This window comes from Amaranthus tricolor, chromosome 6, assembly GCF_026212465.1.
Source record: "Amaranthus tricolor cultivar Red isolate AtriRed21 chromosome 6, ASM2621246v1, whole genome shotgun sequence".
Classification (NCBI taxonomy): Eukaryota; Viridiplantae; Streptophyta; class Magnoliopsida; order Caryophyllales; family Amaranthaceae; genus Amaranthus; species Amaranthus tricolor.
This window is the reverse complement of record NC_080052.1, coordinates 13166283-13188941: the sequence shown is the minus strand read 5'-3', so window position 1 is coordinate 13188941 and position 22659 is coordinate 13166283. Positions and strand designations below refer to the sequence as shown.

At 34.6% G+C, this 22659-nt stretch overlaps 1 long non-coding RNA gene across 1 annotated transcript; it reads left to right on the top strand.

The window, feature by feature from the left end:
• On the top strand, positions 1–2720 carry LOC130815848 (uncharacterized). Its single transcript, XR_009042645.1, has 3 exons — positions 1–242; positions 599–708; positions 2403–2720. It is a non-coding gene; the product is annotated as an uncharacterized LOC130815848 (long non-coding RNA).
• Positions 2721–22659: the final 19939 nt, after the last annotated feature.

The window sequence follows — 22659 nt, the reverse complement described above, 5'->3', positions numbered from 1 at the left end:
AATTTTTTGCTACGACTCCCACAAATTACCTCTGAAAATTGAAAATCCTATTCTCTCTCACAACTAAAAAATGTCTCCCATTCCCTCTCAAAACTGAACCGTGCCTCATTACCTCTCAAAACCCATTCTCCGTTCCAAAGCCACGCAACCTTTGTCTTAACTGAACCCTTATGTCGCCCTTCTGCCTCCACGACGCTACCCCAAACCCACGCCGGCGACTACAATGGAATTGTTCAATGAAGGTTGGACACAAGTGTAATTTTAATGAAGTTGAATTTCATTTTCAGATGTCAATTTTGTTTTGAAGTTTGTATCTTTTTCGGTAATATTGATGTAATGAATTACTTTATGTATTTCATTTTAAATTATGAATTTTAGTTATGAAATTATAAATTAAGAATTTGAAAATGACATGATCTAGGTAATCATTTTCAAATTTTCAACTTTAACTATTTTGAATATAATGGTTGAAACAAATTTAAATTTGATAATTTTTGAGTTGCCAAACAATAAATTTAGATCAATTTCACATAGCATTAATTTATTTTTTTTGGTGAATGTTGTGTTAGTATGATTGATTTTCTAATGTTTGGTTTAGGGATCTGAAAGATTAGGGATGGTCTTAAACTTGCTAATTTTTCATTGAATACCCTCGATCGTCCTTCACTTGGAAGAACAAGAAAGAAGAAAGGACAAAGAAACTATTAGGTAATAATCTGCAATTGATTTTGGTTTTGCATAATTTTTTGGATTTAATTGATTTTGATATTCATTTTGCTTAATTTTTTTAATTTACATTTTGGTTTAGCTTAAATTTGGGTTTGCTTAGGCCTTAGAAAGAAAATTTAGAATTTAACTATTAGGTAATACCTTTATTCTACCGTCCTTCACATCAAATGATCAATTGATTTTGGTTTTTGCTTGATTTATTTTCGATGTAATCTTGAGTGTTTGAATTATTAAGATTTATTGTAGTATACTAATAGATGAAAGAACCAACCTCAATCTAAATCTCAACTTGGCAGACGACTTCCATTGTTGGAACATTCTCTTGTGGAAAAGGTCTCATAATCTTATTCTTGTCATTCTGAATGTTATATAGATTGGAATAGTGGTTTTACATTTAGTTTCAAATTATTGTGTCAAGATTTAAGTTACTAGATGCTCTGCAGTTGGGTATGCTAAGGATGGATGAAGGAGGCTGAAAGTATTGATTGTTATTTTCAATTGATGTAAACTTACCCGCTTAGATTGTTATATTTTCTTGCTTTTGGACATTCAATAGCATTGGGACACTAGGTTGTTGATGTGTACGACTTATAACTTGATATTTGTTATTATTGTTGTTTATTGAATAAAGATCCTTTGGAATTTTCATTGGTAATGTAGAAGGGTTGTGATGGAAGAGTTTGTTGTTTGTGACGGAATATCAGCTGATATAATTGAAAATAAATACAAGCAAGATAATAATCTCTTTCATGTGAAAGAAAGTACCTGTGTTTCTCAAGCTAGTTTTATATAGTTCCTTTCATTTTAAAAATGAGTACTTAAATTACTTGTATAAATCTTTATATGATTTGATCTTAAAAATAACTTTTCTTCATCTTTAATTCAATCTCAATAGTGTATTGGCACCGTGTGAGGCAGGTTCTTTCCTCACTGTTTTTGAATTTTGAATCACTTTCTTTATTGTGATTTTGTGTTATTGAGCTCACTAAGTTCTAAACCTTAACTTGATATGTACCTTAACCTCATTTTATGAATTTTTGAATTCTTGACTTTTTTAGCATAAAAGAACTGGTTGATTATTGTGTTATTTTTCTTTTACTTGATATTTACCTTAACCTCATTTTATGAGCCTTTGGATTCTTGGTGTTATGTATTCCTTTTATTATTGTGTACTAATGCTGCTTTGGTGCTGCTGCTCCCGTACTGTGGTATTGTATGTTGCTGCTGCTTCTTGCGTACTGCTGCGTACCACATTTCTGTTGATGCTGTGTTGCGTGTTCTTGCTGTTTTGCATTGTTGCTGCTGTGTACTGTGTATTGTTGTTGTTGCATTGCGTAACTACGTTTTGTTGTATACTGCTATTTTGTTGTGTTGTTACGCGTAGCTGCTGTTTTGCATTGTTGTGTACTGCTGTTTAATTTGTTGTTGTTTTGCTGGTGCGTTGTTGCTGTTGCATTTTCGTTACAGATCTGTTGTTGTGTTGTGATTTATTTTCGTTTTCATTGCGTTTTTTTCTGTTGTGATATGTTTTGTTGTTTTGGTGCTGCTCACTACAGTTAGTTGTGGTGGTGACTTTATGAGTTTTCTTGAACTATGATCCAAGAGCCCATAATTTGTTAATTAATTGGGTTTTTTTCTTTGATCATAAATAATTAATCTTTATCCCAACACAGTGGTTTTTGTTTATATTGCAATATGTTGAAGTTCCTGATCGGAACCAAAAGCTGATGAGGTCCTGTTAGCGCTCAATCTCGAAGTTGGTGACATCTACAAACAATTTGAACGCGTGACCTTTTGCATTTGAATGTTATGAGTAGCTAGTTTTCAACATCGAGGTTATGTACATTTATATACTGTGGACATGAAAATATGCCTCTTTTGTCATTAACTTTATTTTAGTATTTAAATATAATGATAATATTAGATATTTGATATTGTTTTAGATAAATTTGTATAGTTGGTTATATATATATATATAAATATTTTAATTGCTATATTCTTATAATGCAAAAAGTAAAGTTGTTGCGAAAAACATATTTTTAACAACGATGGATGTTGTTGCCAAAAATTCAAAAGTTTGGGTAACAAGTAAAGTTTCAAAAAATAGATTTTTAACAACAGTAAATGTTGCCAAAAATACAAAAGTTTTCGCAACGATTTTTCCCTGTTATAATAAAGACCTAAGGATTTGCAACGACAAGTCTTTTGTAACTGCAAAAGTCGTTGCGAAAAACATGAGTTTTGCAACTACAAAAGTCGTTACTAAAACTTTTAGCTACGGTTGTACCCGCAAGAACTAAAGTTGTTGCAAAAACTATTTCTAGCAACAAAAAGTTATGTTTAGTAACGAGTTAAGCTATTGCTAAAAATGGTTTTTCTTGTAATGCAACTTGTGTTATTGTAAAGTTTATGAATTTTACTGATGCGAGTATGGGATGGAATGATCCAAGAACCCGCTTAATGCCTTCAAGAACGCTGCCAAGACCACTCTTGACACACACAGAACAAGCAAAACCTTCTATTTTGTATGAAAACAGAAGGGTGACAAGAACAATTCGGATGAATGTAACTATCTCGTGGATGGAGACAATGAACCTTCACTCGGTTCCTGGCCTCCTCCTCACACTAGAGTCGAGATTCGCTCTCTCAACCTTCGTGGAAATGGCTGGATACTACCTTTGCTTCACTCACAAAGACAACACTCAGATTGTAATTGCTCTCAATTACTTAGAATGAAATTTCATTAATCAACAACTGAATGAATGATACAATGATGATGCCCTTATATAGAGAGCTTCTAACGGCTAGTTGGGGTGCCTAACAACTTAACTACCCCGTGCCTAATTATTAAAAACACGTGCAAACAGAACAAACATTAAACAGAATATGAAATACATTAAGTTACAATTGATCAGCCTTTATCAACCAACTGGTGAGCACGTGACCTTGCAGCTGTCTTTGTGGGCTCTGTGAGGGTTCTCCATGTTACTTCTAAGTCTTGACTTCTTGTTTCTTGTCTAAAGATGACATCCCTCAGCTTCCCTTGCTCATACGTGCACCAAGTTAGGCGTTCCATGGTTCGCAAGGTGGGCTGGTCGTCAGACTGGTGTTCTATTTGTTCTATCACTTGAATGCATTGAATCAGCTTTTTGTTCAGCCTAACGTCTGTTGAGAAGCTTCCTTGTGCTCCTTCTTGTCTTTAGTGGTAGATCATCAAACACCACACCATGAACAAATTTCAACTTCTCTTTAGTGTCGATATGTGCTGTAAATCAGCATCCACCTATATTTCAACTAGGAGGAACCCATATAATTGAGTTCTCATATTCGTAAACATCAACAATATCATAAAAGGCTATCGATTGTGTGGATTATATTAAGTCATCATTCAATTTTATTTGTAATTATTTGTAATGCTAGTTTATATTTTCAATGAAACACTTCTAATATTTTGTTATGTTCTAATTTCAAAATATTTTAGTTTATATGTTTTTAGATTTTCTTATTGGGGTTGTAATAGTTATATTTATGTCGTTTTTAGTAAAAGTATATTCCCATTAGTGAAAGGTACTACCCATGTTCTATGTTACGATAACATCATTACATAATAATTCATGTTAATCAATAGGGTTGAATACATGAAAGTTACACAAAGAGAGGAACGAAGTAACAAGGTAAGGGTAATTGCTTGAAAGGGAGTTACGCAACTCCAATACTATCATCGAAGAACCCTTCTAGTTGTTAGCAGGATTCATTACCTTGAAGCGATATTATCGGTGAGTAGTAGTAGTCCCTTAAAGGATCTTATCAAACTACATTCTTGAAAATAAACTTTTTACTAAAGCTCTATTGAAATTGAAAATTGTTGAGACAAATGTAGTTGTGACTGCTTATGTTGATATTATGATATGGTCACTAAATTGAAGTTGCGAGCTGGTCATTGTGTTTTGTTTCCTACTCCCTGTTTTAGGGGTGAGTTGTCTTTCAGATATTGACTAGCTTCACCCAAGAGCGACATAGCCTTAGAGTTATGGGGCCCCTCTCAAACTAAACTCCCTGTATGCACATAGATTTAGGAAACAGATGTTGCTTTTAAACCAATGATTTGAATTATTGTGTTTTGTTTTTTTTGGATTGTTACTTCTCAATCAGTTAAACCTGACCCCCTGTTGTCTCCATCTTTTAGTTTGTTTGTAGAACGGAACTAGTCGGGAACGATGGGTTAGCGGTGATGATTAGAGTTACAAAGATGTTATATTGAGCTGAGTACGTGACTAGTGTAGTATTGTGTTAGGTTTTTGATAAATGTATATTAGACTTGGTTGTGTTGGTTATATTGGACATATAGAGTGACTTTTATGATTACTTTGTATTTTAGTTAGATGTTTGGTTTGAGAATTAGTTGATTTAGTTACGTTAAAGAACTGGTGACTCCTTTGCTTAAGTTTTGAAATTGTCATTTAAGTTTCTTGGGAAATAGACCCCGTGATGACCCTGTTTACTTGTCAACGGTAAGTCGAGTTGTTACAGTTGATATCAAACCCATAAAATCGCTACTTAGCACGTAATTTCTAGCATAATACCATTATTTTCAATTCTAACCACTTCAACACAATAATATATACCAAATTGTGTTGTGGGCCAAGTTTCGTGCAAAACAAACAAAGTTTGAGCTACTTTATACGCGAAAGTGCAAAAAAGCTTAAAAACCTATAAAATCGCAACTTAACACGTAATTTCTAACATATGACTATTATTTTAAATTCTAACCACTTCAACACAATAATATATGTCAAATAGTGTTGTGTGCCAAGTGTAGTGTGAAACAAACAAAATTTGAGATTATTTATGATTGAAAGTGCCAAAAAAGCTTAAAGACCCATAAAATCGCAACTTAACACGTAATTTCTAGCATATGACTATTATATTCAATTCTAACCACTTCAACACAATAATATATACCAAATAGTATTGTGTGCCAAGTTTCGTGCAAACCAAACCAAGTTTTAGCTACTTTATGCACGAAAGTACCAAAAAGCTTAAAAACCCATAAAATCGCAACTTAGCACGTATTTCTACTATATGACTATTATTTTCAATTATAACTACTTCAACTCAATAATATATACCAAATAGTGTTGTATGCCAAGTTTCGTGCAAAACAAACCAAGTTTGAGCTACTGTATACGCAAAAGTGCTAGAAAAGCTTAAAAACCCATAAAATCGCAACTTAGCATGTAATTTCAAATGTATGACTATTATTATCAATTCTAACAACTTCAACACAATAATATATACCAAATAGTGTTGTGTGCCAAGTTTTGGTGCAAAACAAACCAAGTGAGCTACTTTATGCGCGAAAGTGCCAAAAAAGCTTAAGAACTCATAAAATCGCAACTTAACACGTAATTGTAGCATATGACTATTCTTTTCAATTCTAACCACTTCAACACAATAATATATACAAAATAGTGTTGTATGCCAAGGTTTGTGCAAAACAAACCAAGTTTAAGCTACTTTATGCGCAAAGGTGCTAGAAAAGCTTAAAAAACCATAAAATCGCAACTTAGCACGTAATTTCAAACTTATGACTATTATTATCAATTCTAACAACTTCAACACAACAATATATACCAAATAGTGTTGTGTGCCAAGTTTCGTGCAAAACAAACAAAGTTTGAGCTACTTTATGCGCGAAAGTGCCAAAAAAGTTTAAAAACCTATAAAATCGTAACTTAGCACGTAATTTTTAGCATATGACTATTATTTTCAATTCTAACCACTTCAACTCAATAATATATGCAAAATAGTGTTGTGTGCCTAGTTTCGTGCAAAACTAACCAAGTTTGAGCTACTTCATGCGCGAAAGTCTAAAAAAAGCTTAAAAACCAATAAAATCGAATAGTGTTGTCTATCTTTACTGCTGTCCATTTCGAAAATGTGGCTGTGGATATAGATCCCATTTCTCCACGCACTTTTTTCATTGTGCTGAAATGCATGGGAAATGTATAACTATTTAGATATCAATGCATGTAATAAAATTAACATAAAACATTATATATATATATATATATATATATATATATATATATATATATATATATATATATATATATATATATATATATATATATATATATATATATATATATATATATATATATATATAATACTTATTAAAATAAAATTGTTAAAATTTATAAAATTACGTATGCATTCAACAAGGCTTTGAATTTTTTGTTGCGAGGTGGGCTTTGAGGTTTCTGTAATGAGTCGAAGACGTGCACAATGTTAAAGGACATATGACCAAAAGTATCCAATTCAAACTGCAAACGCAAATTTAAAATCAACAATTTAGAGATTATGTGAACTTAAAAATCAAAAGATAAGTTCAATTTCAAAAATAAAACTTACTCTTCCACATATGGAGCCAGAATGAACGTGTGTTTAGATGCAAGGGAATTATTCAAAGCAGTCTCAATGTATGCTTCGACGTCATTTGGATCATTTACGCTTTTGGTACCTGACATCAACTCAGGTCAAATCCATCCAATTTTTATTGGAGGTTTGCAAGAATTTAGCTCCTCGTAAGCCGCATTAAACTCACGAATAAGAAAATTTTGTCTGTAATTCGGTTGTTAATACAATTAAACAATAATGCCTAAATTGTAAGATAATGAACATAACCTGATGTAGACATGGATAAAGCTACATTCAACATTTCTCCTCTCAAAAATTGCCCAATGTCACTAGGACCAATAATTACAAATGGGCTCTCACAAAGCAAAATTGTTCCTTCTGCAGGGTTAGAACGATTAGGTCCTCCTCATGCAAGCAAGATGCACATGTGTGCAGCCATTTACAATCTTGAGAGAGATCTTTTAGCTCCGCGTCAGTCAAAATTAGAGTATTTTCCATCGACTTTGACCCAGTCGACACCTTTGATGAGGAACCGATCTCTCTCCTAGATTCCTTTGGTAGTGAATAAGATACAAATGATTATTACCATGGTAGTGAATCGGACCCAAACATATGGCCATGTGACGAACCTACCTAGGGCGTTTGATAGTTTCTCAAGGCTCCATTCTGGCATTGGAACCGGGAGTGAGAAATCTTCAAACCCCTTTAGAATAGTTTCCACGGTCACACTGATGTGGCCACTTGTAATAGGCATCGAATGCACTGTTTGGCCCTCTTTGGTTGGCTGTGCCACACCATATGCAACCTCAGCTAAGTCGCCATCACTAGCAACACCTAACTGAGGTAGCAAAAGAGAACAAGGAGTCGCCTCCTGAAAATTGTGTCGTTTAGTATAATAAGCATCATAATAAAATATTAAAACACGTTGCACTTTAAATTAATAAGTGCTTATATATTTAAAAACTATGTACCTTTACCACTGGCTCGGGAGTTGGCTCCAGATTTTGAGCAATAGAGTTCATGGTCTCCGGTGTAGGATTTTGCCCATCAGGGGTAGTAATGGACTAGGGTGCTACGGGGGTAAGGTTTGCCAAGTCAATAGTAGGTGTTCCCATCTTCTACAACACGAGTGCCACTTTGGCGAGAACGTCCTTCGTAATTTCTGCTCTGAGGGTTGCTACTTCATTAGGTGGTATCGTTTGGGATTGAGTAGCAACACACTCTTTGCCGAATGCCTTCTTTAACCCCACGCGGACGCCTCCTTTTCCGACTACCCGCCCTCTATGGTCTTTCCCTAAGACCATATGCAATGCATCAACATTGCCTCTTTGGGGGAACTCCCCCATAGCATCTTTTTCCTTCCAGCCCATCTGTTCAAATAAAAAGTGACATATATAACAATTAGTATAAGTAAATCAAAGCCAAAAAATACAAAACAAATCAAGAATATACTTAATAATTTCAAAACTCACCACAGCATCAGCAACCTTCTTCATTCCCGGATCAGTAATGGTAAATTTACCACTTGAATCTCGGGAATGAAGTCCGCAATACCAATCTCGCACCCGATCTCCAGCAGGAGTATTCACGGATGTGGAGGTAGTCATAGATGAGGGAATGGCTGGACTTTGATTGGGGTATAAACCCGCATGGGTTCAGTGACTTTGAGGTTTTTCGTAAGACCTCGCCCTTTTCTTTTCTTAGTGGTATTGGGAGCATCCGTTGGTGGGGCGTCTTCAGTGTCATAATCATTGTTAAGTGGTGGAGCCTCTTCAGCTATACGCTCATATCTAACAATTTGGTCCTCTTCAGTGTCATAACTATGATGCTCATTATCCGAGGTCTCAATCTCGGGGACAATTTCGTCTCTGAAAAGATGCATTGTATATCAGTACCTGAAGGAGTATAAATAGAAATATATTAGAACATAGGAACGTAAATTCAATTCTAACAAAATACTGTTGTGTGCGAAAGTGCCAAAAAAGCTTAAAAGAACCTTAAAATCGTAACTTATCAAGTAATATTAAAAATATGACTATGATTTACAATTCTAACCACTTCAACACAATAATATATACCAAATAGTGTTGTGTGCAAAGTTTCATGCAAAACAAATCAAGTTTGAGCTACTTTATGCGCGAAAGTGTCAAAAAAGCTTAAACAAAACCTTAAAATCGCAACTTACCAAGTAATATTAAGAATATGACTATGATTTACAATTCTAATACATTCAACACAATAATATATACCAAACAGTGTTGTGTGCAAAGTTTCATGCAAAACAAACCAAGTTTGAGCTACTTTATGCGCGAAAGTGCCAAAAAATATTTAAAAACCTTAAAATTCATATCTTGTGAATCACTTAATTCAAATGTGTTCCTTCCGTGTGATTTGCACACATATAGCCTACTTCTACATCATCTTGATCCACTGATTTTGGATTGATAAAGAGCGAGGAGTCTTCAAAAGCTTCATATTCTTCCTCATCCTCAACATCACCTACACTAAGGATGGTTCTTTTTCCCGGTACAACAATAGACCATTTTTTATCAGACGGGTCAACGATGTTGAATAGTTGCTTGGCTTGTGTGGCTAGTATGAATGGCTCCTTACTATTACCAAACGAGCTAAGTCTACAAGAGTGAAGCCACAAGAGTCATAATTTTTTATGCATCGTCGATTATTATCTACCCACTTACATTTGAAAAGACCAATAGTGAAAGTAGAGTAGTCAAGCTCCCATATTTCATGTACCTACCCATAGTATACCAATTTAGCATCAACCGACGCTTGATCCTTGGCACTTGCGTAAAATGTAGATGACGCCAAAATAGAAACTCCACTATTCGGTTGATAAGATGACTTCTTATCTTGACCCACAGTCCAAAGTGTGAAGCTATTGACATCGTAACCCTCATATTTTTTGAAATCATCACGAGGACCAAAAGCTAACCACTTTACAATTTCTGATACACGCTTGAGTTCTTCACTTTTTACTCGATTATGAAACCAATCAATAAACGTCTTGTTATGCAACAGCATCAATTCCCTATCCCCTTTACAAGGATATTTTGCGCGCAATATATCTAAATGCTCTCTCAAAAAAGGATGGACTTCAAGAAGACTGTCTCGAGGAGGTATGATCGATTTGGAGCCAATTGTTCCTTTTTCCTCAAGCCTTCTTTCATGTCAAGACTTCTGTAGATACGATGTCTTCTTGTCTTGACCCTCAGTCCAAAATGTGAAGCCATTGACATCGTAACCCTCATATTTGTTGACATCATCACGAGGACCAAAAGGTAACCACTTAACAATTTCGGATACACCTTTTAGTTCTTCGCATATTACACGATTATGAAACCAATTAATAAACGTCTTGTTATGCAACTGCATAAATGCCCTATCCCCTTTAGAAGGATGTTTTGCACGCAATATATCAAAATGCTCACTCAAAAAAGGATGAACTTCCGGAATATGATGCAACACATATAAGTGTGCTTGTAGAAGGCTTTCTGGAGGAGGTGTGACCGATTTGGAGCCAATTGTTCCTTTTCCCTCAAGCCTCCCTTCATGTCTAGAGGTGGTAAGTCCAATAGGCTTTGCCATGGCCAAATACTCGGCTATAAAGTTACTAATCTCGTCGCTCACAGTGCCTTGAATCATACTCCCCTCGGGTTGTGCTGGATTCCTCACCTTGTTTTGTAAAACACCCATGTGTCTTTCGAAAGGATAACACCACCTTTAAAAAACTGAACCCAAAAGCTTGATCTCACGAACGAGATGGAAAATAAGATGAACCATTATGTCAAAGAAAGAAGGTGGAAAATACATCTCAAATTTACATAAAGTTACAATCACGTCGACTTGAAGAGCATCAAGTTTAAAGGGATCAAGAACTTTACTACAAATTGTGTTGAAGAACGAACATAGCTCGGTAATAGCATATCTCACATGTTTTGGCAGTATTCCACGGATTGCAATTGGTAAGAACACTTGCATCATTATATGGCAATCATAAGATTTCATGCTTCCCAACTTCAGCTCACCATTTAGGTTCACAAATCTTTCATGCTGGATGAGTACCCAGACGGAACCTTAATGCCATACAAAGACTCACAAAATGCCCACTTCTCTGCTTTGGACAATGTGTAGCAAGCTGGAGGCAAATAAACTTTGTCATTACTTATCTTCTTCTTACCACCCTTTCCTTTGTTACTACCACCAACTTCATCAACTCTATTTCTTTTCTTACTTACCTTAACATGTGCTAACAACTCCGGACGAAGACCCTTACATTCAAACCAATCTCGCACGGCCTTAACATCCTTTGTCTTACCTGGAATGTTCATGAGAGTCCCAAGTATGGCATCGCATACATTTTTCTCTATATGCATAACGTCAAGACAATGCCTAACCTGTAGATCTCTCCAATATGGAAGCTTCCAAAAGATTGATTCTTTCTTCCATAATCGGTCTTCACCCCCTTGCACTTGCCCTGTTTTACCAAATACAGTCTCAACTCCCTTAAGCTATTCATAAACCTGATAACCGGTTAACGGTCCATGAGCTACACAGTCCTCATTAGCATATTCAACACGGAAACGCCTTCATCCCACATCTTTCTCAAATCCTCAACGAGAGGTGCAAGATATATACATCTATGTCATTGCCAGGTTGTTTAGGACCCGAGATAAGAAGTGAAAGCATAATGTACTTACGCTTCATACACAACCAAGGTGGCAAATTATAGATCACTAACAATACCGACCAAGTACTATGTTGAGAACTAAGATTGCCGAATGGGTTCATTCCATCCGTACACAGTCCGAGCCTTAAATTAAGAACCTCATCCCCAAAAGTCTTTTGCAACCTATCAATACTCTTCCACTCCGGAGAATCAGATGAATGTGTGAGCAAGTGACCTTTCTTCACCCTATCTGCATGCCACTCAAATTTAACACATCTTTCTTTATAGAAAACAAGCGCTTGAATCTAGTTATTATTGGAAGATACCACAATACCTTAGCCGGGGTCCCTTTAGCATCCCGAGCCTCTTTACGCTTGTAGCGCGATAAGCCACACCTAGGACACTCTTCTAAGTTCTTGTTTTCATTCCGATACAATACACAATCATTCGGACACGCATGAATCTTCTGATACTCTAAGGCGAAAGGACACGTGAGCTTTTTGGCATAATATGTCGACTTTGGAAGTTCATTTCCCTCAGGAAGCATATCTCCTAACGCTTCTAATAACATTGTGAAACTAGTGTCACTCTAATTGAACTTTGAATTAATGTTGAAAATTGTCAACACTGCTGTTAGTTTGGTGAACTTTGTACATCTAGGGTACAAAGGCTTTTGAGAAGCCTCTATCAACAAGTCAAAAACACAAAGACGTTTTTCTAACTCATCCTCGACTCCCTCCATCATCTCTTCAACACGATCCACATCCTCATCGAAATTCTCTTCATCTTTCTCATACCCATCAACATGATCTACTACATCCTCATTGACATTATTGACGTCCTCAACAACACTTTTCTCTTTGTAAACACCCTCCTCACCATGCCAAACCCAAACATGATATTAAGGCCTATACCCACGTCGAAGTATGTGTTCCTTAAGGATATCAACATTATCTACCTTTGATACATTGCCACAAATGACACATGGGCAATAAAAACCAACTCCCCCCATCCTAACTTGATGTTCAACCACAATACTACAAAATTCTAATACGCGATCAATAAATTCTGACGATTCAATGCTTCCATACATCCAAGATAGAATCTTTTGTCATCCTAATTAGTGTGATTAATTAATTCAAAATAAAATTAATACACATACATACTTATTTATACCAAACAAATTTAACCCTAAAAATATAAACACTACATTGTGTTCTAAAATAAAATCAGTTAAAATAATTAACATTGTATACTTCATCTTTCATACTTCATATTCTAATTCTATGTAACCAAACATATATTCTATACATCATACTTCAATATAATCACCACATTATAAATAAAGTTATATTCAAAATATAAATAATAAAATAAAATCATTTAACCCTAAAAATATGTATATTCTAATTCTAAAAATTAAAAACATATGTACTACAACAAACCACATTTTTAACAAAAAACACATAAATTAAAATAATTAACAAATTAATAACATAACTTTGAAAATATCAAACTCATTATACAAAATATATATAATAATGTCAAACTCCCAAAACCCTAAAAATATGAAAGACAATAAAAAAAGCATCACTAGAAATTACATTGTGTATGTAGATGAAGAATAATCACAATGTCACCTGCAATGAAATAAGAAAAATAAAATTACTACACATAACCATTTTTTCCAAACATAAGTAAAAGTAAACATAAAAAACCACCATTAATTCGTGAAAATTACCTTGAAGAGAGAAGATTTGTGGGTATATGAAGAAAATTTTGTGGGTTTTGAAAGCTTAAATAAGAAATTCGTGGGTTTATGAAGAACAGAGTATAAGAGGAAGCAAATTTGTGGCCTTCAAATGTCGTGCTTAATTATGTCGTGAGTTATGAGCAAATGAAGAAGAGAGCAAATGAAAAAGCTTATGTCGTGGGTTTATGAGGAAGAAGAAGCAGGAAGAAGCAAATGTCGTAACAGTAGAGTTTAAGCAAAATGATGAAGAACACGAAGAACACAGAAGAACTTGAACAGATTGAAGACAAGAAGCACGAAGAAGAAGCACGAAGAACAGATTGAACAGCAAATGTCGTGGGTTTTTTAAGAAATTTTTGAAGAACTTGAAGAACAACAAATGTCGTGGGTTTAAGGTGATGAATACAACAGTATATGAGGGTTTTGAGCAAAATGAACGTTGAAACACGGGTTTTAAATTTTCCAGAAGTAAAATGCTATAGGTTATTTGCTGCGGGCTACAAAAAACCGCAGCATTTGTGAGATTATTTGCTGCGGGCTGCAAAAAACTACAGCATTTGTGAGATTATTGGCTGCGGGCTGCCAAAAACCGCAGCATTTGTGGCATATTTTTTTTCCTTTTTTTCTAATTATTGTTGCGTTTAAAGAAAACCGCAGCAAATGACATGCAGTAGATACGTTTTTTTCCACTAGTGTTCACCCGAGAGCGACATAGCCTTAGAGCTATGGGCACCTCTCAATCTTGAATCCCTGTGCGCACATAGATCTAGGAAACTGATGTTGCTTTTAAAACTATGATTTGAATTATTGTGTTTTGGATTGTTACTTCTCATTCAGTTAAACCTAACCCTCTATTGTTTCCATCTTTTAGTTTGTTTGCAGAACGAAACCGGTCGAGAATGATGGGTTAGCGGTGTTGATTAGAGTTACAGAGATGTTATATTGAGCTGAGTACGTGAGAAGTGTAGTATTGTATTAGGTTTTTGATAAATGTATATTAAACTTGGTTGTGTTGGTTATATTGAACTTGTAGAGTGACTTTTATGATTACTTTGTATTTTAGTTAGATGTTTGGTTTGAGAATTAGCTTAAACTTAGTTACGTTGAAGAACTGGTGCCTCCTTTGCTCGAGTTTTGAAATTGTGATTTAAGTTTTTTGGGAAATAGACCTCGTGATGACCATGTTTACTTAGTTAACGGTAAGATGGGCTGTTATAAAAACGTATAGGCCTAGGCAAAAGAAGAGAGGGACTGGGGGTGGCCCCGCCCCCCCGGTCGAAACACGTACCATTTGTAGTTTTAGCTTGGCCCTTCCTCATTAATGTATACCATTATGTATTAAGACAATTTAAGTATCACTAAAACAACAGAAACAAGGATAGCATAATTGTAAGAGTGTTGTTATGCAAAGTATATGGTTAAAGGTTTATGTCTCCACACAAACCATTAATTAACTTTTTATACTTATTTTTATTTTAAATTAAAGTGTGATAGTTTGAAAGTTCAAAAAATTAAGATAATGCTTATATTGTAATAATAGCTTGAACAATAAAATATTATTATAATTTTAAACAAAAGAGTTAATTATTTATAAATGTATTAAGCATGTGCTAATGAAACATTATTTTGCTTTAAAAAATAATTTTATGTATATATCAAATTTTTTAAAAGTAATACTCTTTTTTATCTTTGTTTTTATTATTTTGACTTTTATTGTTAAATAGTTAGAGTTTGCCATTACAAGTTCTTCAAGTTCGATGCAGCTTCAATATATAGAACGCCTCCTACTACCCGTCGCTTGTTATTAGCTTCATCATCTTATTTTTCTCCTTAATTATCTCAACTTGGCTATGTGGACTTCAAAGTCAAAACCTTGTCTTGCAAGTTGTTAAACGCACCTCATGAATTCTTAACCAACACGTTTAGCTATTTTTTTTAGGCTTCTTTAAGACTTAATCAATCCTGTCAAGTTAGTTCTAAAATTAGTGATGATGAAGTGCTTTTATATTTATCCTTCTAAGATAATTGATTTAATTAACACTAATTCAAATCATGAATATCTAATAATTCGATTTTAGATTTCATATAACATTTTATTTCAATGACTTTAGAAACTTCTAAAATCCACCTTACCTATAATGTATATAGAAACACTTCACAACATATCCATAAATTTAGGAAAACTAATTCCACTCGTTTAAGAAGGCTTACATTCAACGCAAACAGTCTTGTTAACCAAGTTATTAAATCATCTTAATTACCAAGTATTCTATCTTATTTCAAGACTAAAAGCTTGTAGTCAAATTATGATTAATACTTAATCCTATTTAGTCAGCTCATAAAATATACGACTAATTTTAGCTTAGGTTATTTTTGGACTAAAATATCTTGCGTCTAAAATATTATTTATACTTATTTATACTAAATATGATTTTGGACCAATTAATCAATTAAATATAATTACTTAATATCTTGATTAATTTAATATGAATTTCAAATATCATCACTTAAAGACGTTAAGTCTTCAATACTTTTACCGTAATAGCAAATGTTGGGTGTATTTTGTGATACAGAAAGTAATAAGTGATCAAACTGCTTACAGTAATGTCATTCAATTTTTTAATAAATCAAGTAATTTTTTAATGGAAAATTCCACATGGTAGCATGGAACTTTCATGAAACGCTATCGTAGCACTTTTGTAAGATTTTTTCACATGGTAGCATCCAGTTTATACCTTATCTAACTATCGTAGCATTTTTTGTTAAATTCTTGCCAATTTCCATTTAATTCATCACTTTGATGTTTCTACCCTTATTAAGTGTTGGTTCTTGTCTTTATAATTTGCGCTAAACATTTGAGAGCGTTGATTAATAAAAGGGTGAATTAAACGTAAAAATAATAATTTAAACATTTAAAAGCATAAAAATGTTTTAAGGCAAATTATAAAGAGAAGAACCAACACTTAATAAGGGTAGAAATGTCAAAATGGTAAATTAAACGGAAATTGAATGGAAAATGCTACGACAGTTTGATAAGGCATTAACTAGATGCTACCATATGGAAAAAACTTGCAAACGTGCTATCACTGACGTTTCATGAAGTTCGATGCTACCATGTGGAATTTCACTTTTTTTATTCCTCTTCAAGTTTAGTAGGATGTTGCGTTAATTAGTAAGTGCATAATATGTAATATCAATTAACAAAGTAACAAAAACTAATAACTCGTGATCACTTGCTGAACTGCAGTGTCATAGAAGAAACCTTGTACAACCTTTTCACTTCGAGTTAAAACTTTATCGAAATAAAAAAAAATATGAATTTTAAAATTTATATTTTTGGTTGTCACGTTGTTTTTTACACTAGAAATTATATTTTTGTACTGTGGAGATTTATTTTCTGACGAATCTTAGTTCATTGTAATGAAGAATTTTTGTCACTTAATTTTGTAAGAATTGACTTGGATCATAATTTAATCCTTATGCTTTTGAACGTGATTTTGATCAAAATACATTGATACTATATCAATCATTCCGCTAACATTTTTTGCTAGTCGGTATTTAGCCTCCTTAACTTAGATTCCTGGCTTCGCCCCACTTAAGAAATAAACACCGTATTGCAAGATGTTGTTCTGAGGCATATACTGTTATTGACTGATCAGTAGACTATTATTTTTGCTGCTGTTGTACATTCATATTGGTGGCTTTATGGAAGGATACTATCCTAGAGTATGAGTTGAACTATAAAACCAATATGACTATGGGAAATTTCAGCAATCATTTGCTTAGCGCAACTGCAAGTAACTTCTTTTATGATTTTTCTACAACGACCTTGTTTTTCTTACTTTTTAAACATGATATTAAGTGATAAAGATGAATTACTACAAATTCTTTTTGACAAAATCTTGATTTCAAGTAATCATCACCTGAGAAGGCAACTTGTAAAATAGATAGTGGAGGATTTTGAAAAGTCTACTAGATTGAGGCTTATTCATACAGATAATTTCAGGGAAACACTCTTGGTTATTTCTTCCATAAGGTGTTAATAAATTAATTATTATGCTTTAATCAACTAAATATACACATGGATAACACTCTTCCTTAACTTTTGTTGACTTAGTAGGGTGAAATCTAGTGAGATTAATGACATAATTAATTATCATGCCATTAGGTAACTTGTTTAACAGCTTCAACATTTTCCATGATGCTTTTACCCTCAAGTTAATTTACAATCATACTTAGGCAACTTAGCGACACAATTGGATTATCACTTATTTAATAGGAACCTTTAAGACTTCTAGTTTGCTAATGGATTTTAGCCAATAATCTGATTTAAGTTTAACTTGCCACTTAAATTCTTTCTTTCACAGTAATCCCCCAATTTTTTGTTTGTTTCCTACTTACTTCGATTAGTTACTCGAAATTTCATCTCCTCTAAGTTAAACTGGTTCTCTAATTTCCTAGTATTTTAGAGAAGCTTGCAAAGCCTTGGCTTTGATACCAACAAAAACAACCCTGACTTGTAAATGCAAAGACAAACTGGAATTAGTATTAATCAAGCGGAAGCTTACTTTTACCATACAATAAGGGGTTACTTAAAGGTTAAACCTATGCCCAAGTAAAATACTTAAACTAAAAAAAAAATCAATTTTACAGAAGTCTTAACTGTTTAAAATAAAGGAAAATTACAACGACATCAAAATAAGTCCAAAGTTCAAATTACAAATTTAAAATAGTCCAAACCTAAACAAACTGAACTAATAGTCTGTCAAATAAAAAAACTTCTAGAGATAGAATGTCCAAGAATCAGTATTTTGCTCATAGGATTCATGATCGTGAATCAAACTCTACATAGAATTTGGGTTGGCAACATGTGAATTAGAGGAGACGTAGACCTAATTGGACTCTCCACGTCTGAACATAATCGATGGTATCCAAGGCCACCAAATCGGATTGCGGAAGAAAACAAAACTCAGGGCAGTAGATTCAAGAAATCGCATAAAACCAAGAACATTCACGTTGAGATATATATGATGTGCTGGTTTTAAAGCACATATATGTGCCCATTGTAGTTTCAAATCTCGTTGTTTTACATTGATTTAATACATATTCCACTCGATCTTACCTTGTTCTTGTCTCCGAGGTATTTCAGGTATTTCGGAGATTTCGAGATCAAGTAGCACGTGTTTGAGACTTAGACAGCACTATCAAAGATGAGACACGCATATCAAACCATCTCGAAGCATTCTAACCCCCAGGAGCCTTGCAAAGTTCAAAGACCTTCCAACATTTAAAGGATACATGTTGAGAAAGAAATCAACGCCTTCGACCCCCCATTCGGTAGGATCAATGGGACTTAAGAGACAAACTCAAAGCTGCTGAAAAAGACCGAAGTAAGGTCCATTCGGATGAATGGCCTTGCATTCGGGCGAATGCATGTAGAGTTGGGGTGAATGGCATTTGGAATCCTTTGTAATGAGCTCAAAACGTGTTGGAAACCCCGAAGCTGCTTCATTCGGGCGAATTAGTACCCATTCGAGCGAATGGCCCATTGATTTGGGCGAATGGGACATAAAATCTGCGCGTGTCAAATTCTTCGCAAGCCTTATGTCGTGGGTTATTTTAGGGCTTTTGTTCTATTAGTTCTTAGGTTATATATACCCAACTTTTCCGAATGTAGTCCTCATGCCTACTTTGAGCGACACCCTCTCAACTTAGAACGTCAATCTCTATTGCTTTCTCTATCATTTATCCCCTAGTGTAGATTTATTTCTTTCATTTACATTCAACCTTTGTATCTTTGGATTTCTCTTGTTTTTTTCTTCAAGCTTTTGGTTTATGTAATTTTATTTCATATTTACTACTTTCTTGTCTTTCAATACTTTCATTTAATGCTTTTATTTGCTTTTTTTACATATGGTTGAGTAGTTACTTCATTTATTCCTTACTTGTTCATCATTCATCATTTATTGCTTTCTCCTTTGTTTCTTGTTGGTTTATTTATTTCTTTTTCTTTATGCTTTCAATCTTGCTCTCATTTACTTTCTTTACCTTAGTTTTCCCTAGCATGTGTGAGTAGTTCCCTTAGGGGTTGTGGTTTGGTGAAACCCTAGGTTTGGGTCTTATTCTTCATGTGTTAGGTTAGGGTTGAGCTTGTTGGTTGATTGATTGATTGATTGATTGATATTCGATTCGAATCTTTCACTGCCATTCTTTAGGAGACATAGAGCGATTATGGGTCGTTTGTGTGGCTTATAAGGTCTCAAATTTCCCCTCGTTTAGTGTCTCGATTGATTACCGTTCGATCTCCCTTGACCGAACTTTCCATGAGTCTTTAGAAACCAACCTAGGGTGGATCCTTACCATCCTTGTTTGTCTCTTATCGTTTATCATTACCTTTATATTTGCTTGTTTATGCTTTTTGTAGTCTAGTCTATTACATCCTTTTTACCCTTTAACCTCCCTACGTCAAATCCTTCGTCTTGCTTGCCTTGTCCTCATGGTTTGATACCTGACTTACTACTATACTCGTTGTAGTTTGTTGGCCCTTTTAGGTTTTGATGATGACTACACTTAACATAAACGAGTGTATTTTATAGATTGAGTGCAGGTCGATATCCGGTCTTGATAAAGATCGTTGATAGTGCCTATGACTTAGTCCATGAACTTTGCATATGTCAAATAATCCAATGAAGTTAGACAAAGAAGATTGCTTAGGATGTCAAATGTAGATAAGAGGTCTACTGTTCCCAAGTTTGATGATTTAACGATACTTGATGGAGACAGTGCTCTGTTCCCAAGACTTATGTCTGGAAGAATCAACATCAGCTGAAAATTCTGTAGAATATATTTTTTTGATTTTTTAGTTGATTTATGGGTGAAATTTAATTTGTTGCATCATTAATTTGTTAAGTTATTAGTTGGAAAAGCATTTTATAACAACTTTTAAAATTAACCGGCATATTTTCAAAAAGATGGAGAAAATTTCTCCTAATTTTTCTCCACATAAATAGGCTTGAATTATGGGTTTAATTAAGAAAAACTATCTTGCCTAATTTTAAAAAATTACCGTGGCTTTATTACTTGCAAACGAAGTTCCACTTACTCTTCCTTAATTTTAGGATTAAGGATGTGGTGGGTAGTTATTTCTTGCACATAGCTACGTAAAGCTCCTATATAAAAAGAGTTGTTTTTAACCGGTTGTTTAATAGGTCCATGTGTGAGATTGAAAAATTAACAAGAAATATTTTTGCTCCAAAAATTACCAATTAACTTAAATATATTCTTTTGCAACTCATTAATTTTATCATTAGGAATTTGACCTTTGTAAAGGGTTTTAGAGAGAATTCTTGTAACTAGACTAGAGGAAGTCTAGGGGAGAAGAGAGAAGCTTCGTGTGAAGCAAGAGAAGGAAAATGAGAAAGAGAAAAAGAAAAAGAAAGAGAAGAAAAATGAGAAAGAGAAAAAGAAAAAGAAAGAGAAGGAGAAGTTGGCCTAGTTTTGTTTATTTGTTTTATGTAATTGTAACTAATTGCCTAAAACATAGTAGAGAATTTGAAATCCCGGGGGTCGTGGTTTTTCCTTCTATTTAGGCCTATAAGGTTTCCACGTAAAAATTATGTTGTCTTTCTAATTTTCTGCATCAAGTTTAAGTTCTAATTCCGTAAAAACAGGGCAAAAACACTTAAACTTATCAAACAAAAATTCACCTCCCCTCTTATTGTATCTAATCATCTTTAACCATTTCTACATAGTTGTATTAGGGTGTTACAAATACTGTTTGCATAACATGGTTCTTAGTTAATTACGCTAAAAACCGGTTATCAAAATGGCGCTGTTGCCGGGGACAAGGCGTTATGTATAGATTTTGTGCTTGATGTAGTTGGTTTTTGCTTTCTTTTAGTTTATTGCTTAATAATCTTTCTTTTCAGTGCTTACACTTGGTTTCTAGTGTTGTTTGAATGCACCATAACACTAGGAGATCACAGCTACAAATCGTTCCATACAATCCCGAAATTGAAAGAGTTACAAGATGATCTCCACCTCCAGTTCGATCACAACCATCTATACCTAATCCTCCTACACCACCAATGGCTGAAAATCAACCTTTGTTTGGTCAATTTGGGACCCTTGGGTCTTAAGAGTTTAAAGGAGGTGTAGTACTACCAGTTGCCCCAGCTCCATTTCAGATTCGCCCTCAATTTACCCGCATATTGAAGGAAACCCCATTTTGTAGGTTGAAGAACGAATGCCCTTTCCAACACATAGAGGCATTCTCAGATATATGTGCGCTCATTCCTCCATCCCCCAACAGTCCTCATTATGTGCAGATGCACCTCTTCCACGTCAGTTTAGCCAGTGACACCAAGGATTGGTATAAGTGCCTAAAGCCCAACTCCATCACTACTTGGCTCAATTGAAAACGTCGTTTCTAGAAAAGTTCTATCCTACCGTTCGCACTCAAGATTGGCGCAAGAAGATCGCGTCCTTTACTCAAAAGGATGATAAGAACCTCAGTGCCGCTTGGAGTAGGTTTAAGAGAATGATACGAGCTTGCCCCTATCATGAGTACGGGAGAACCACTTGAACGCCTTCTTCTACGATGGGCTCAATCAAAGACTCTACAAAAGCACTTCTAGACTCGGTGGTTAGTGGGCAACTCTCAAAAATCCCATGCAACCACGTGAAGGCAAAGATCAAAGAGGTAGCTAAAAATAGCTCTTGGGGAGGAGCGAGGAGTAGTGGACTACCTTGGGAAATGATGGTTATGGGTAGAACCCTGAGTGTGTAGCGGCCGTGGGTTATGGTGGCTAAGGTCAAGGGTACGCTCAACAAGGGTTCTACAACAACCAACCCTCTAGACCTCCCTTCAATCCCAATGGTAGTCAAGGAAACTTAAACCAAGGCTACAACTCTAACAATTATGTGCCTTATAACATATCAAGCCAGTGGTAGTTTTCCTAGGCCTAATGGGAATAGGCCATACCTCCAACCCTAACCACCATACATGCAAGGCGATCTTCCTTAGATCGGAGACCTCTTACCCTGCTCCAGTTGAGGCCACAAATGATGA